This window comes from Trichechus manatus, unplaced genomic scaffold (genome assembly GCF_000243295.1).
Source record: "Trichechus manatus latirostris isolate Lorelei unplaced genomic scaffold, TriManLat1.0 scaffold00111, whole genome shotgun sequence".
Taxonomy (NCBI): Eukaryota; Metazoa; Chordata; class Mammalia; order Sirenia; family Trichechidae; genus Trichechus; species Trichechus manatus.
The window spans coordinates 1,108,434-1,122,173 of NW_004444047.1; the positions used below are offsets into that span (position 1 = coordinate 1,108,434).

At 48.4% G+C, this 13,740-nt stretch overlaps 1 protein-coding gene across 2 annotated transcripts in view; it reads left to right on the plus strand.

The window, feature by feature from the left end:
- The window catches only part of TBC1D14 (TBC1 domain family member 14), a 93,151-nt gene that overhangs the window by 13,111 nt on the left and 66,300 nt on the right, over nt 1-13,740 (plus strand). The window lies entirely within an intron of this gene.

A 13,740-nucleotide genomic window follows, 5' to 3' on the forward strand; every position in this document is an offset into this window, starting at 1 on the left:
ACTCCCTCACGGCCCCTCACTAACCAGGCTCTGTCTACTCACGTGACGCTGTAGTTCACTCCCTCACGGCCCCTTGCTAACCAGGCTCTGTGCTGTACAGATAATCAAGCACTGGGACAGTTTCAAGGGCCCAGTATCCTGTGGTGGTATGTATAGGACTAGATTGTTGGTGACTGTCTGTCAGACCAGCAACCTGTCCACAGCTGCTCCTGTGGATGCTGGTCCCGGCTGGGTGGTGGGAGTGCATCTGTGAGGGACCCTGCCTGCCCACCTGCTGTGCGTGCCCAGCAGGGTCCCTGCTGGATGCTCAGCAGCACCAGGTGTCCCTTCGAGAGGGTGTGAGGTGCTGGCTGGCATCAGCATGGGGATGGTGGCGGGCCCGCTCAGTGTCTCGCAACTAAACGTGGGTTGTCTCAGTCCTGAGTGAAGTGCCCTATGGCAGGGTGTGGTTTAGGGGGCAGAGGCACCTTCTCAGAACTTGGCACTTGGCAGTCCCCTCGGGGGAGGAGCCCAGGAGCTTGAGGAGACAAATTTGTCAGAGTCCCTGCCAGCACTGCAGCCAACCTTAAGTGGACGCTGCTCAGATCTTTGCTGTTGATGTGTCCCCTTCTCAGCACAGGGGTCACAGCTCTGCCTGTCAGGATGCACCGTGGACTTGTTAAACTGAGTCACAGGACCCAGCCCAGAACTACAGAGCTGGAATCTTGGGACAGCCTGGGAGGCAGGTTTTCAGAATCCCTGGGTTCTTGGCCAATGTGGGAATGTTGCTCAGAGCGGGGGTGTGGAAGCAGTGTAGAGTGGTGAGCGTGGCTCTGGGACAGAGGAGGCCTTGCAACCACTTCAAGGCTGTGCGGTCTTGGGCAGGTTTACTCCTCCTCTCAGTGCCCCCTGCCTCCTGAACAGCACTGATACGGGCCTGTCCTGCTGTGATGGATGGTCTACCTTCGCTGCCCCACCTCCGTTGTCCTCCCTATAACCTGCAGATAACAAGGCCTGTGTCACCTGGTGGCGTGGGGACCCAGGTGCACGGTAAGCGTGTTGTGCCAGTTACGGCAGCGCCTGGCCCGTCTGCTGTGTTGTCTCAGGGGGCCTCCAGGTGTCTGTTAGAGCCTCCTCCCCTTCTTTCCAAAGGAGGCGCTGCCCGTGGTGCAGCTGCTTCTGGAGATTGTTTCCAGAGCTCTTGCTTCTCAAAAACCTTCCTCAGCTCTGTGCCGCAGAAAACAGGCATCCCCCTTCGCTTTACTCCCTGGTTTTGCCTCCACACCCTCGTCTGCATGGCTCTGACATGTTAAGAGCGGCTGTTGAGCTCCTTGGGGAAGCAGGTGGAATGTTAGTAACTAACGAGCAGAATGAGTGAGGCCATGGACCGAGTCACGTGGAGTTTTCCTCCTAGAGCCTTGTAATGTTAGAGTTTCAGTCTGGATTTCCTTTGAGGGGAAGAGGGTTCTGTTCCAGAAATGGAAACATTTTACAGGTGAGAGCAGTGGTGGTTTCCATGGGGAGACCCAGGTTCGATTCCCAGCCAATACACCTCATGTGCGGCCTCCACCTGTCTGTCCATGGAGGCTTGTGTGTTGCTGTGATGATGGACAGGTTCCAGTGGAGCTTCCAGACTAAGATGGACTAGGAGAAAGATCTGGCAATCTACTTCTGAAAATCAGCTAACAGAAACTCTGTGACTCACAATGGTCCGATCTGTAACTGATCATGGGGACAGCACAGGACCGAGCAGCATTTTTGTTCCATTGTGCATGGGGTTGCCATGCGTTGTAATAGACTCAGTGCCAGCTAACGACAAGAACAAATTGAGTTCTGGGGAATGTTCGGTAACACAGCCCAGGCTGGCACAGAGCAGATGCTCAGAGGGCTGTGGACTAAGGAAGTCTTTGCTGACACTCTTGACTTAAGATCAGGCAGAGGAATGACCCAGTCAAAAAATGGGCAAAGGACATGAGCAGACACTTCACCAAAGAGGGCATTCAAGCAGCCAATAACACATGAAAAGATAGTGGCTGTCATCAGCCATTAGAGAGACGCAAATCAAAACTACAGTGAGATCCTATTTCACCCTGCTAAAGTGGCACTGATTAAAAACAAGAAAAAAGAAAAATCCAGAAGATACCAAATGTTGTCAAGGATGTATGTAGAATGGTACAACCACTGTGGAAAACAGTATGATGAGTCTTCAAAAAATTAAAAATAGAACTATCTTATGACCTAGCAATTCCACTCCTAGGTATATACCCTGGGGATCTCATAGAAGAGACACCAACAGAGATATGCACTCTGTGTTCATTGCAGCACTGTTTACAATAGCAAAAAGATAGAAAGAATCCAAGTGCCCATCAGTGGATGAATGGAGAAGCAAAATGTGGCACATACATACAATGGAATACTACGCAGCCATAAGGAAAAATGAGTCCCTGAATCATCTTGCAACTCAGATGAACCTGGAGGATATTAGGCTGAGCGAAATAAGCCAATCACAAAAGAACAAATATTGTATGCTCTCACTTTTATGAAATGACAAGACTAGGTATATACATAGAGACCAATGTTCATTGGTGGTTACTAGGGGTGAGGGATGAAGAAGGAGAATCTTCTCTAGATAGTAGTCACGTATAGTTGGTGACGATGGGAAAGGTGGCACCAAGTGTGGGTGAAGTACACACAGCTTGACTAGTTGATGTCTTTAAGTTGATAAAGTTGTACACAAGCAAAATGATGTATTGGTAAATGCTGTGTTACATACAATTTTGTAACAACAGCAACCAAAATATATATACATATATATAATAAAACAAACGGGTTATAGATACCGATGCTTCTTAGACATAACAAATCACCTCATGGGATTAGTTTTCTTGGTTTGAAGATTTAGAGTCATAGTCTCGTGGGACAGTTTAGTCAGCTGGCATAACACAGTTCATAAAATTCATGTTCTACATCCTATTTTGGTGAGTGGTATCTGGAGTTGTAAAAGCTTATGAGTGGCCATCTAAGATACAACTATTGGTCTCTATTTATCTGGAGCAAAAGAGAAAGAAGGAAACCCAAGAATCAGAGAAGGAGCCTGACTACAGGACTAATTGTCTCCATGAACCTCGGCTTCCTCTGCCCTGAGATCAGAAGAACTAGATGGTGCCCGGCTGCCACTACTTCACGTTGTGATTAGGGATACAACAGATGAATCCTGATAGAAAGGGAGAAAAATGTGGAACAGAACTTCAAATTCTTAAAGAATCCAGACTTAACTGGACCCATTGAGACTGGAGGAATCACTGAGACTATTGGCGTTGGATACTCTTTAAACCTTGAACCGAAACTATCCCTTCAAGTCACCCTTTAGTTAAATAGCAGGTTAGCTCAAAAAATAATGTCACTCTCTTAGTCATCTAGTGCTGCTGTAACAGAAATACCAGAAGTGGATGGCTTTTAACAAACAAAGTTTATTCTCTCACAGTACAGTAGTCTACAAGTCCAAATTCAGGGCGTCAGCTCCAGGAGAAGGCTTTCTCTCCGTCGGCTCTGGAGGAAGGTCCTTGTTATCAGTCTTCCCTTGGTCTGGGAGCATCTCAGTGTAGGAATCTCAGGTCCAAAAGACGCACTCTGCTCCTGACACTGGTTTCTTGGTGGTGTGAGGTCCCCGTGCCTCTCCTTGCTTGTCTCTTTTGTATCTTAAAAGAGATTGGTTTAAGACACTATCTGATCTTGTAAACCTCATCAACAGAACTGCTGCTAATCCATCTTATTACATTATAGCGATAGCATTTACGACACATAAGGAAATCAAATCAGATGACAGAATGGTAGACAATCATACAATACTACGACTCTTGACCTAGCCAAGTTGACAGATATTTTTGGAGGGCACGATTCAATCCACGGCAGTCACCTTGGAGCGCTGCGCTCTTTTATGTATTATCTGTATGACACGAAATGGACAACAGTCACCCTAAGGCGTAGATGAGGGGGTTGGGGGTTGGGGTAGTGAGACTGAGTTAATGGGAACGGAACAACTAGAATGGAAAATCCAGGTTGATGGTGTGTTCGTTCTTCAGGGTGCCACAGGGAGACCCCAGGAAAGAAGGCATGATGTAGCACAGGTGCCCCAGGGCGTTCTTTGTGGCCTGTCTGCTGCCGTCACCCTGCAGCCAGCCCTGCACCGTGTGCATCCCCGCCTTGCACAAGTCGCAGTGCGGGTCAGCCAGGACCCTACTGACGAAGTGAATTTCAACTCAGCCAGCTCCAGGGAAGGGACCTTGTCATCATGGGCCACGTGGGTCCCCAGCAGCTGAGTCACCTCCTGCAGGACCTGGCACCTTCAGGGGAGCTCTCAGCACATTCTAGGGTGGTGGTGATGGGGCTGGCGGCGGTGGTGGGGCTGGCGGCGGTGGTTGGGCTGGTGGTGGTGATGGGGCTGGCGGCGGTGACGGGGCTGGTGGCGGTGGTGGGGCTGGAGGTGGTGGTGATCTGGCTGTCAGCTGCAGTGGTCTGGCTGGCAGCGGCAGTGTTTGGGTTGGTGTCCATGGTGGCCAGGAGGCCGAGCAGCAGGGAGGGTAGCATGCTGTCTGTGGCTTGGTGGGGCGTCCAGTGCCGAGGGCTGGCCTGGCTGACGTATAAAGCCTCTGCTCTGACCCCGCCCCACTTCCACCTGTAGCCTGATGCCCCCTGGGGCACCCCACCCTTCCCTCTGCTGCTCATGCACCTGGGCCCTGGGAGCCTTCAGCCTGGAACACCTGGACACCTCCTCTCCCCTCTCCCCAGCCCAGCTGATCTTCAGTAAGCACAACCCAAAGGTGTCTTTCCCAGGCAGGGTCCCCGCAGGCCACCGCCCTGCCATGACTTATGTGAGTGACCAGGGCCCCTCCTAGAATATGTGACCCCGGGGACCCCCTGCACCTGTTCTGGGAGTTACATGAGGGCACGCACCCTTTTTATTTATTTACTTTCTTTTGGTGCTAAATGTCTAGGAAACAAAACATTTGCGATTTCTACGATCTTCGCATAGACCGTTCAGTTACGGTAGTTACATTCATCACGTTGTTCAGCCGTCACCATTAAATGTCCGCGAGTTCCTCCATCACCCTTACTAGAAGCTCAGCGTCCCCTAAGCACTGTGTCTTCCTCCCCCTCCCTCCCACCTGCCCCTGGAGACCACTGATAAACTCTGATCTGTATACACGTGGCTATTCTAGCACCATGCCCGCTTAGTAAGGCCTGTAGGTAGCGTGTATGTTTAAAAAGTGTCTATGAGTCTCTTCTTCTGGACTTTCCATTCTTTAACCTTTTTTATAGAACATTTTATTACCTCAAAAATCAATCCCGTGCCCTGCAGCTATCAACCCCCATGTCTCTGCCTCCCCCCACCCCCTACGTTAGCCTGAGACCAAAAAACAAAACAAACACCAAACGTGTGGCCGGCGGCTGGATTCCATGTGTTACAGAGCGGAACTGAGCTTCATAGGGTTTTCTTGGTGGTAGTCTTTAGTTTTTATTGTTGTAGTTTAAATGAAGTTTACATTTCAAGTTAGTCTCTCACACAAAAATTTATACACACATTGTTATGTGACCCTAGTTGCTCTCCCCATACTGTGACAGCACACTCCTCCTTTCCACCCCTGATTTCCCGTGTCCATTCAACCAGCTCCTGACCCTCTCTGCCTTCTCACCTCACCTCTGGACAGGAGCTGCCCGTTTAGTCTCACGTATCTACTTGAGCTAAGAAGCAGACTCTTCATGAGTATCATTTTATGTCCCACAATCCACTCTAATCTTTGTCTGTGGAGTTGACCTTGGGCATGGTTTTAGTTCTGGGTTGACAGAGTCTGGGGGCCATGCTTTCTGGGGTTCCTCAGTTAGACTATTAAGTCTGGTCTTTTTACTAGAATTTGAGTTCTGCACCCCACCTTTCTCCTGCTCCATCAGGGACTCTCTGTTGTGTTCCCTGTCAGGACGCTCATTGGTGGTAGCCGGGCACCATCTAGTTCTTCTGGTCTCAGGCTGATGAAGTCTCTAGTTTATGTGGCCCTTTCTGTCTCTTGGGCTACTACTTTCCTAGTGTCTTTGATGTTCTTCATTCTCCTTTACTCCAGGTGGTTGGGACCAATTGATGCATCTTAGATGGCTGCTTGCAAACTTTTAAGACCCCAGACGCCACTCACCAAAGTAGGATGCAGAACATTTTCTTAATAAACTTTGTTATGCCAGTTGACCTAGATGTCCCCTGAAAGCATGGTCCCCAGACCCCTACCCCTGCTACTCTGTCCCTGAGAGTTCTTGATGACAATCTTGATGGAAGCAGATTTCCAGGCCTTTCTTCTTTGGTGCCGCTGGGTGGGTTTGAACTGCCAACCTTTGGTTTGAACCACCCAGGGACCACCTCAGCCCTGTTGTTGTTGGGTGCCCTTGAGCCAATTTTTTACTCATAGCAGTCTCAGTCCTAGACAAGCACTAATCTGCTTTCTGTGTCCATATGTTTGCCAACACTGGACACTTCGTATAAAGGGATCGTACAACATTTGTCCTTTGTGGCTGGCTGCTTGCACTCAGCACGTTGTTTCCAAGGTGCATCCAGGCTGTAGATGTGTCAGAACGTCATCCCTTTTTATGGCCATAGAATATTCTGTTCTATGGATAGACAACATTGTTTTCATCCACTTACCAGCTGATGGATATCTGGGTGGTTTCCGTCTTTTGAATATTAATGCAGCTACAAAACTTTTTGTACAGGTTTTTACCTGGACACAGGTTTTAATTTTCCTCGGGTGCATACCTAGCAGTGCAGTTGCTGGGTTTAATGGGAATTCCAGGAACTGACTGAACACCAACTGAGATGTTTCAACAAACGGATGCAGCACTGGAAGCACTCACTCATATATGTCAAGAAATTTGGAAGACAGCTACCTGGCCAACTGACTGGAGGAGATCCATTTTTGTGCCCATTCCAAAGAAAGGTGATCCAACAGAATGTGGAAATTATTGAACAATATCATTAATATCACACACAAATGAAATTTTGCTGAAGATAATTCAAAAGCAGTTGTAGCAGTACATCAACAGGTAACTGCCAGAAATTCAAGCCGGATTCAGAAGAGGATGTGGAACGAGGGATATCATTGCTGATGTCAGATGGATCCTGGCTGAAAGCTGAGAATTCCAGAAAGATGTTTACCTGTGTTTTATTGACTATGCAAAGACATTCGACTGTGGATCATAATAAATTATGGATAACATTGCGAAGAATGGGAATTCTAGAACACTTAATTGTGCTCATGCGGAACCTGTACATAGACCAAGAGGCAGTCATTCAAACAGAACAAGGGGATACTGCATGGTTTAAAGTTAGGAAAGGTGTGTGTCAGCGTTGTATCCTTTCATTATACATATTCAATCTGTATGCTAAGCAAATAATCCGAGAAGCTGGTCTGTATGAAGAAGAACACAGCATCAGGACTGGAGGAAGACTTCATTAACAGCCTGTGATAGGCAGATGACACAACCTTGCTTGCTGAAAATGAAGAGGACTTGAAGCACTCACTGATGAAAATCAAAGACCGCAGCCTTCAGTATGGGTTACACCTCAACATAAAGAAAACAAAATCTTCACAACTGGACCAATAAGCAACTTCATGATAAACGGAGAAAAGATTGAAGTTGTCAAGGATTTCATTTTACTTGGATCCACAATCAACGCCCCTAGAAGCAGCAGTCAGGAAATCAAATGACGCATTGCATTGGGCAAATATGCTGCAGAAGACTTCTTTAAAATGTTAAAAAGCAAAGATGTCACACTAAGGTGTGCCTGACCCAAGCCGTGATATTTTCAGTCACCTCCTATGCATGCAAAAGCTGGACAATGAATAAAGCCCGAAGAAGAATTGACGCCTCTGAATTGTGGTGTTGGAGAAGAATATTGAATATACCACGGACTACTAAAAGAACGAACAAATCTGTCTTGGAAGGAATACAACCAGAATGCTCCTTAGAAGCAAGGATGATGAGACTACGTCTCACACACTTTGGACATGGTATCAGGAGGGATCAGTCCCTGGAGAAGGACATCATGCTTGGTAAAGTAGAGGGTCAGTGAAAAAGAGGAAGACCCTCAATGAGATGGATGGACACAGTGGCTTCCACAATGGGCTCAAACACAGCAATGATTGTGAGGATGGCGCAGGACCGGGCACTGTATTTTTCTGTTGTACGTGGGGTCACTATGAGTTGGAACCTCCTCGAGGGCGCCTGATAACGACTGCTGCAATGGTAATTCTGTGTGTAACTTTTGAGGAACCTCCAAACTGTTTTCCACAGCAGCTGCACCGTTTAACCATCGGACCAGCAGTACCAGTCTCTAACGTCTTATTGATCTGTTTCCTGTGTACACAAAAGGCACAGGTCACGGTGTTCATCGGGAACTGAGCCAGCACCCGGACCCAGAACAAGGCATTAACAACTCCCAGAAACCTCCCGCACCCCTCACCCCCAACTCCTGATGGCAGAGGCTCCTGCGTAGTCTGTGTCCGGCTGCTCTGGCTCCACGTTGATTTGTGAGCCTGTCTGTGCTACTCTGAGGAGCTGTGGAGCCTTCCCTCGTTCCACGGGGTGAGGGAGTTCTCCATTGGGTGGACTCCACTGGGTGAAGCACCACAGTCCACCCAGGCGGCCCTTGATAGGCGTTCAGGGCCATCAGAGGTGCTGCGGATCGGACGTCCCTGTGGAGTCTTGGGGTGCACCTGCTGCCTGTCTCTGTTGGGTATATATCAAGGAGAGGGATGCTGGGGAGCCTTGTGCCTTGTTGAGTAGACACCACCAGATGGTCTTCCAAAGCAGCTGTGGCAGTTCTCACTCTGCCCAACAGTGTTTGAGCGCTCTGGCCTCTCCTCGTCCGTCTTGTTTTGGGATAGTTACGTTTAACTTTGATATAATTTCAAAGTTAGAGAGCAGTTGCAAAAGCAGTACAAGGAACTTCATTACCCTTTACCCAGATGCATTGGCCCCATTGCTTGATGGTTCTCTCTCCTTATCTCCCTCCCCCATCTCTTTCCTTTTCTCTTCTTTCTCCCTCTCTCCATCTCTCTCTTGCACTCCCTGGGTCCCTTGCTCGTTCTTGGCCTCTCCACATGTCTGTATTGACATAATGTTTTCATGTTAAGCATATATTGGAGATATTGTGCCCGTTTACTCCAACTACTTCAGTGTGCATGTCCTCGGGACAAGGACATTCTCTTGCCTGATCAGGGTACATTTGTCAGAATGAAGGTCTGCAATGCTGATAGGATACTATTATCTACCCCACAGCCCATGCTCACCCTTCGTCCATGGCCCCAAGGCCCTACGTTGGAATTTTATTTTCCAGGATGAATTCCGTCAGAATCACCTGTTAAACCTGCTCCTCCCATCTTCTTAGTCGCCTCACACCTGGCACTGTGTGTCCGCTGGGCTCTGTCCTGTGTCATCCTGGAGTCCAGGCCAGGCGCTCTGTAGACCAGTCATTGGGCCGTCCATCTGCCCTGGTGATGAGGACAGGGGGTGCGTTGTTGGCAGGGGCAATGCTGAGGGGATGCTATGTCCTTCTCAGAGCCTTGGGACAGGGTCCCACGATGCTGGTTTATCCCAATATTGGTGATCTTTAATCTCTTGTTTAAGGTCTGCTGGTTCCCTCCTCTGTCGTGTGACTATTTGCCCTTGTCATGGAAAAGCAAGGTCGCTGTGTAGCACAGATAGTTCACTTGACTACTAACCTAAAGGTTGGGGGTTCAGACGGAACCAGTGGTGCCATGGGAAAAAAGGACTGGCAGTCTGCTTCCATTAAGATTGTTACTATTGTTACGTGCCGTAGAGTCACTTCCGACTCGTAGCGACCCTGTAGGACAGAGTAGAACTGCCCCATAGGGTTCTAAGGAGTGGCTGGCGGATTTGAACTGCCGACCTTTTGGTTAGCAGCCGAGTTCTTAACCACTGCGCCACCAGGGCTCCATTGAGATTACAGCCAAGAATACCCTGTGGAGCAGTTCAGCTGTATCAAACAGGGTCGCCATGAGTCAGAATCAACTCTATGGCAGTGTTGCATTTTTTTGTTTTTAATTGAAAATAATATTTAGAAAGATCCTTTCAGGCCGTATGTAAATATCCCATTCCTCATCAAATGTTGACCCACCAGTTTTAGCAACTGTTGATCATTCTCTAACTCCGTCTTTTTTCTGTATTTATCCATTGGAATTCTTTTCTGGGCAGGAGCTTTTCCTTCTCCCTTATTTATTTATTTCTATCAATGTGAACTTGTGAGTTTTTATTTTATTCAGTAGGTCCTAATCTACTGGTATCGTTGTTTTTTATTTTTTGGTGAATACACGCACAGCAAAACATACACTAATTTAACAGTTTTTCTCTGTACAGTTCAACGACATTGACGACATTCTTGAAGTTGTGCAACCATTCTTGCTGTCCTTTTCCAAATTATTCTGAGGGCATTAAGATAAACTTACTGCCCCCTAAGCTTCTCATCTAACCTTTCAAGTTACTGTTGCCAGTTTGATCCCGTGTAGATTATCCTTTAAAACAGCAGAGTGCTTAAGGCAGACGTTCTTTACTAACAAAGCTAAACAATTGTTTGGTTTAAAGATGACTTCAGGGGATAGTTTTGGTTTAAGGTTGAAAGATTATCTCAGGACAGTAGTTTTGGGGGATCATCCAGCCTCTGGCTCTCGAAAGTCTGGATTCCATGAGAATTTGAAATTCTGTTCTACATTTTTCCCCTTTTGATCAAGATTCTTCTATAGACTGTTTGACCAAAACGTTTGTAATGGTGACTGGGCACCATTCAGTTCTGGTCTCATGGCAAAGGGGGCAGTTGTTCATGAGACAACTGGACGTGCATTCCAGTTCCTCCTTGGTTTCCCACCTCTTCCTCTGTCGCTTCAGGAGAATACAGACCAATTGTTGTACGTTGGATGGCCACTTGCAAGCTTTTAAGGCACCAGGCACTGTACACCTAGGAGGTAGAACAGAAACCCTAAAAACAGTTTTAGGTCAGTTGTCTGGGATATCCCGTGAAACCACGCCCCTGACTCTCCAAACCAGGATAACAAATCCCACCAGGTGTTTGTGCGTAAATAGCCTTGGCAGCTGCTTTTTTTTGTTGTTGTCATTGTGTGTTTGTTCTTTGTGGGATTCGTTAGGCCCCTGTGTTTATGGGACACATGCCACGTGCTGCCCTCTCTGCAGGTTGTACACCATGTTTTTGTAGAAACTTGGAGTTTTGCATAGGTCCCCGGCCAGCTAGCCTTCGCCCTGCCCTTGCCTAGGTTGTGGTCTGCTTGGGAAACCAAAACCAAAACCCATTGCTGTTGAGTCGACTCTGACTCATGGCGACCCCCTGTGTTTCAGAGTAGAACTGTGCTTCACAGGGTTTTCAATGGCTGTCGTCTTATGGAAGTAGATTGCCAGGCCTTTCTTCCATGGTGGCACAGGGTGGACTCGAACTGCCACCCTTTTGGTTTGTAGTCGAGCCAAATGATGCTAGGTATGAAATGTAGGAAACTGTACGGCCAGAGGAGTGTGCGGGGTTTGAGAAACCCATAGCCAAGCCCATTCCTGCAAAGCAGTCTGTTCTGAGCTGCCTGCTGTTTCCGCTCATAAGTTAACTTCCCATTGCCCATATGGAGGGCAGACTGTTCGGCTTAGAAAATGTTAGCGGGTGAGCACACGACTGAAATCTTACCTGTTTTCTACCTCGAGGAGTGACTGTTTAAAAATGTTTACACTTTTGTTTCTGAAACACTGTTTGGCCCTGCTGCTGTTAAGTCTTCTCTGTCCTCTGAGTTTTTCACACGCACGCTCAAGTGACAGATTGCCACATCAAATCAGATGGTTCCTGTTTATGCCGACTGAGCTGCGTTTGCAACTGAGAATTGTTTCGATTCCCCGTTTTGCTGATTCTTTGTTATGAATAGTTGTGGTTCCTCTCGGGATTCCTGTAAGGGTCTCTGTCTGGAGGAAGGTGTGGTCATCGAGTTTGCTCACTAGCCATGCTGGGCCTCCAGCTGTCCGCTTTTTCACATCAGGCTCTGCGTACCTGGAGGCTGGTGTTAGTGGTGGTTGTGTCAATTCCGACTCATGGTGACCCCATGTGTACAGAGTAGAACTGCTCCTTAGGGTTTCTGAGGCTGTGACTTTTCAGAGGCAGATCTCCAGGCCTGTCTTCTGAGGAGCCTCTTAGTGGGTTCAAACCACCAACCTTTTGGCTAGTGGTCAAGTGCTTCCCTGTTCGTGCCACTCAGTGAGTGTGTACACAGAGGCTGGGTTTGAACGTTAGGGTGTGGATTTAAGTCCTAACTGCCTTTCAGACTTCAGATTTGGGTGTAAAGTACATTCCCTTCCAGGAGAGGAGGCTCAGGGAGGGAGAGGGGCGCCTCTCCACAGTCCACCTCCTCAGGAGGGAGGAACCAGAAACCAGGAAGAAGGAAGAGGCTGTGGGTGAGGAAAAGGCCCAGCGGCCTGGAGCTGTTTCCTGGATCCACCCTCGCCCGAGCCGTTGGCTGTTTGTTTAAGGCTGCGCCCTGGAATGGACAAGTTTCACTTGTTGTAGAGAGTCCTCTGAGGGCAGTGTGATTTTTACAGCAGAAGAAGCTGAGCGGCGGTCAGAATGTGTGGGGAAAACAGCGTGAACGTATATGTAGTTAGGTGAGTGTTGGCTGCGGAAACAAACCTGAAATGTAAATATATATAAACACACACACACACTCTTCTGTTGTGTTTCCAGCACCCGTCTGTCAGTGTGTTGTACTGCAGTGGTTTGTGTGTTGCTGTGATGCTGAAGCTATGCCACCAGTATTTCAGATATCAGCAGGATCACCCATGGGGGACACGTGTAAGTTGAGCTTCCAGACTAAAACAGAGTAGGAACAAAAGCTTGGCAACCTGCTTCCAAGAATCAGCCAATAAAAACCTTGTGGATCACAATCAGCCAATAAAAACCTTATGGATCACAATAGAACATTTTCCCACTTGCTTGCATTGGACACGTCATCAGGAACGATCAAGTTCTGGAGGAGGACGTCATATCTGAGGAGACCCTTAGTGAAGTGGATTGGCACAGTAGCCACAACAATGGACTGGAACGTGCTGGCAATTGTGAGAGTGACAGATGACCAGTCAGTGTTTTGTTCTATTGTCCATAAGGTCGCCATGAGTCGGAGTCGACTCGATGGCATCCATCCATCCTCCCGTCCAGCTGCCCATCCGCTCACCTGTCCATCTACCCATCCATCCATCCATCCATCCACCCACCCACCCATCCATCTACCCATTCGTCCATCTGTCTATCCATCCATCCTCCCACCCACCCACACACTCATCTGTCCATCCATCCATCTATCCACATATCTACCCGTCCACCTGTCCATCCACCTATCCACCTGTCCATCCACCCGTCCATCCATCCGTCTATGCACCTACCCACCCACCTATCCATTCATCCATGCACCCACCCATCCATCCATCCATGCACCCACCCATTCATCCATCTACCCACTCGTCTGCCTGTCCGTCTGTCCATCCATCCATCCACCCACCTACCCATCTGTCGATCCATCCATCCATCTACCCGTCCATCCACCCATCCACCCACCCACCCATCCATCCACCCATCCTTCCATTCATCCACCCACCCACCCATCCATCCATCCATCCATCCACCCACCCACCCATCTATCCATCTACCCACCCACCCATCTATCC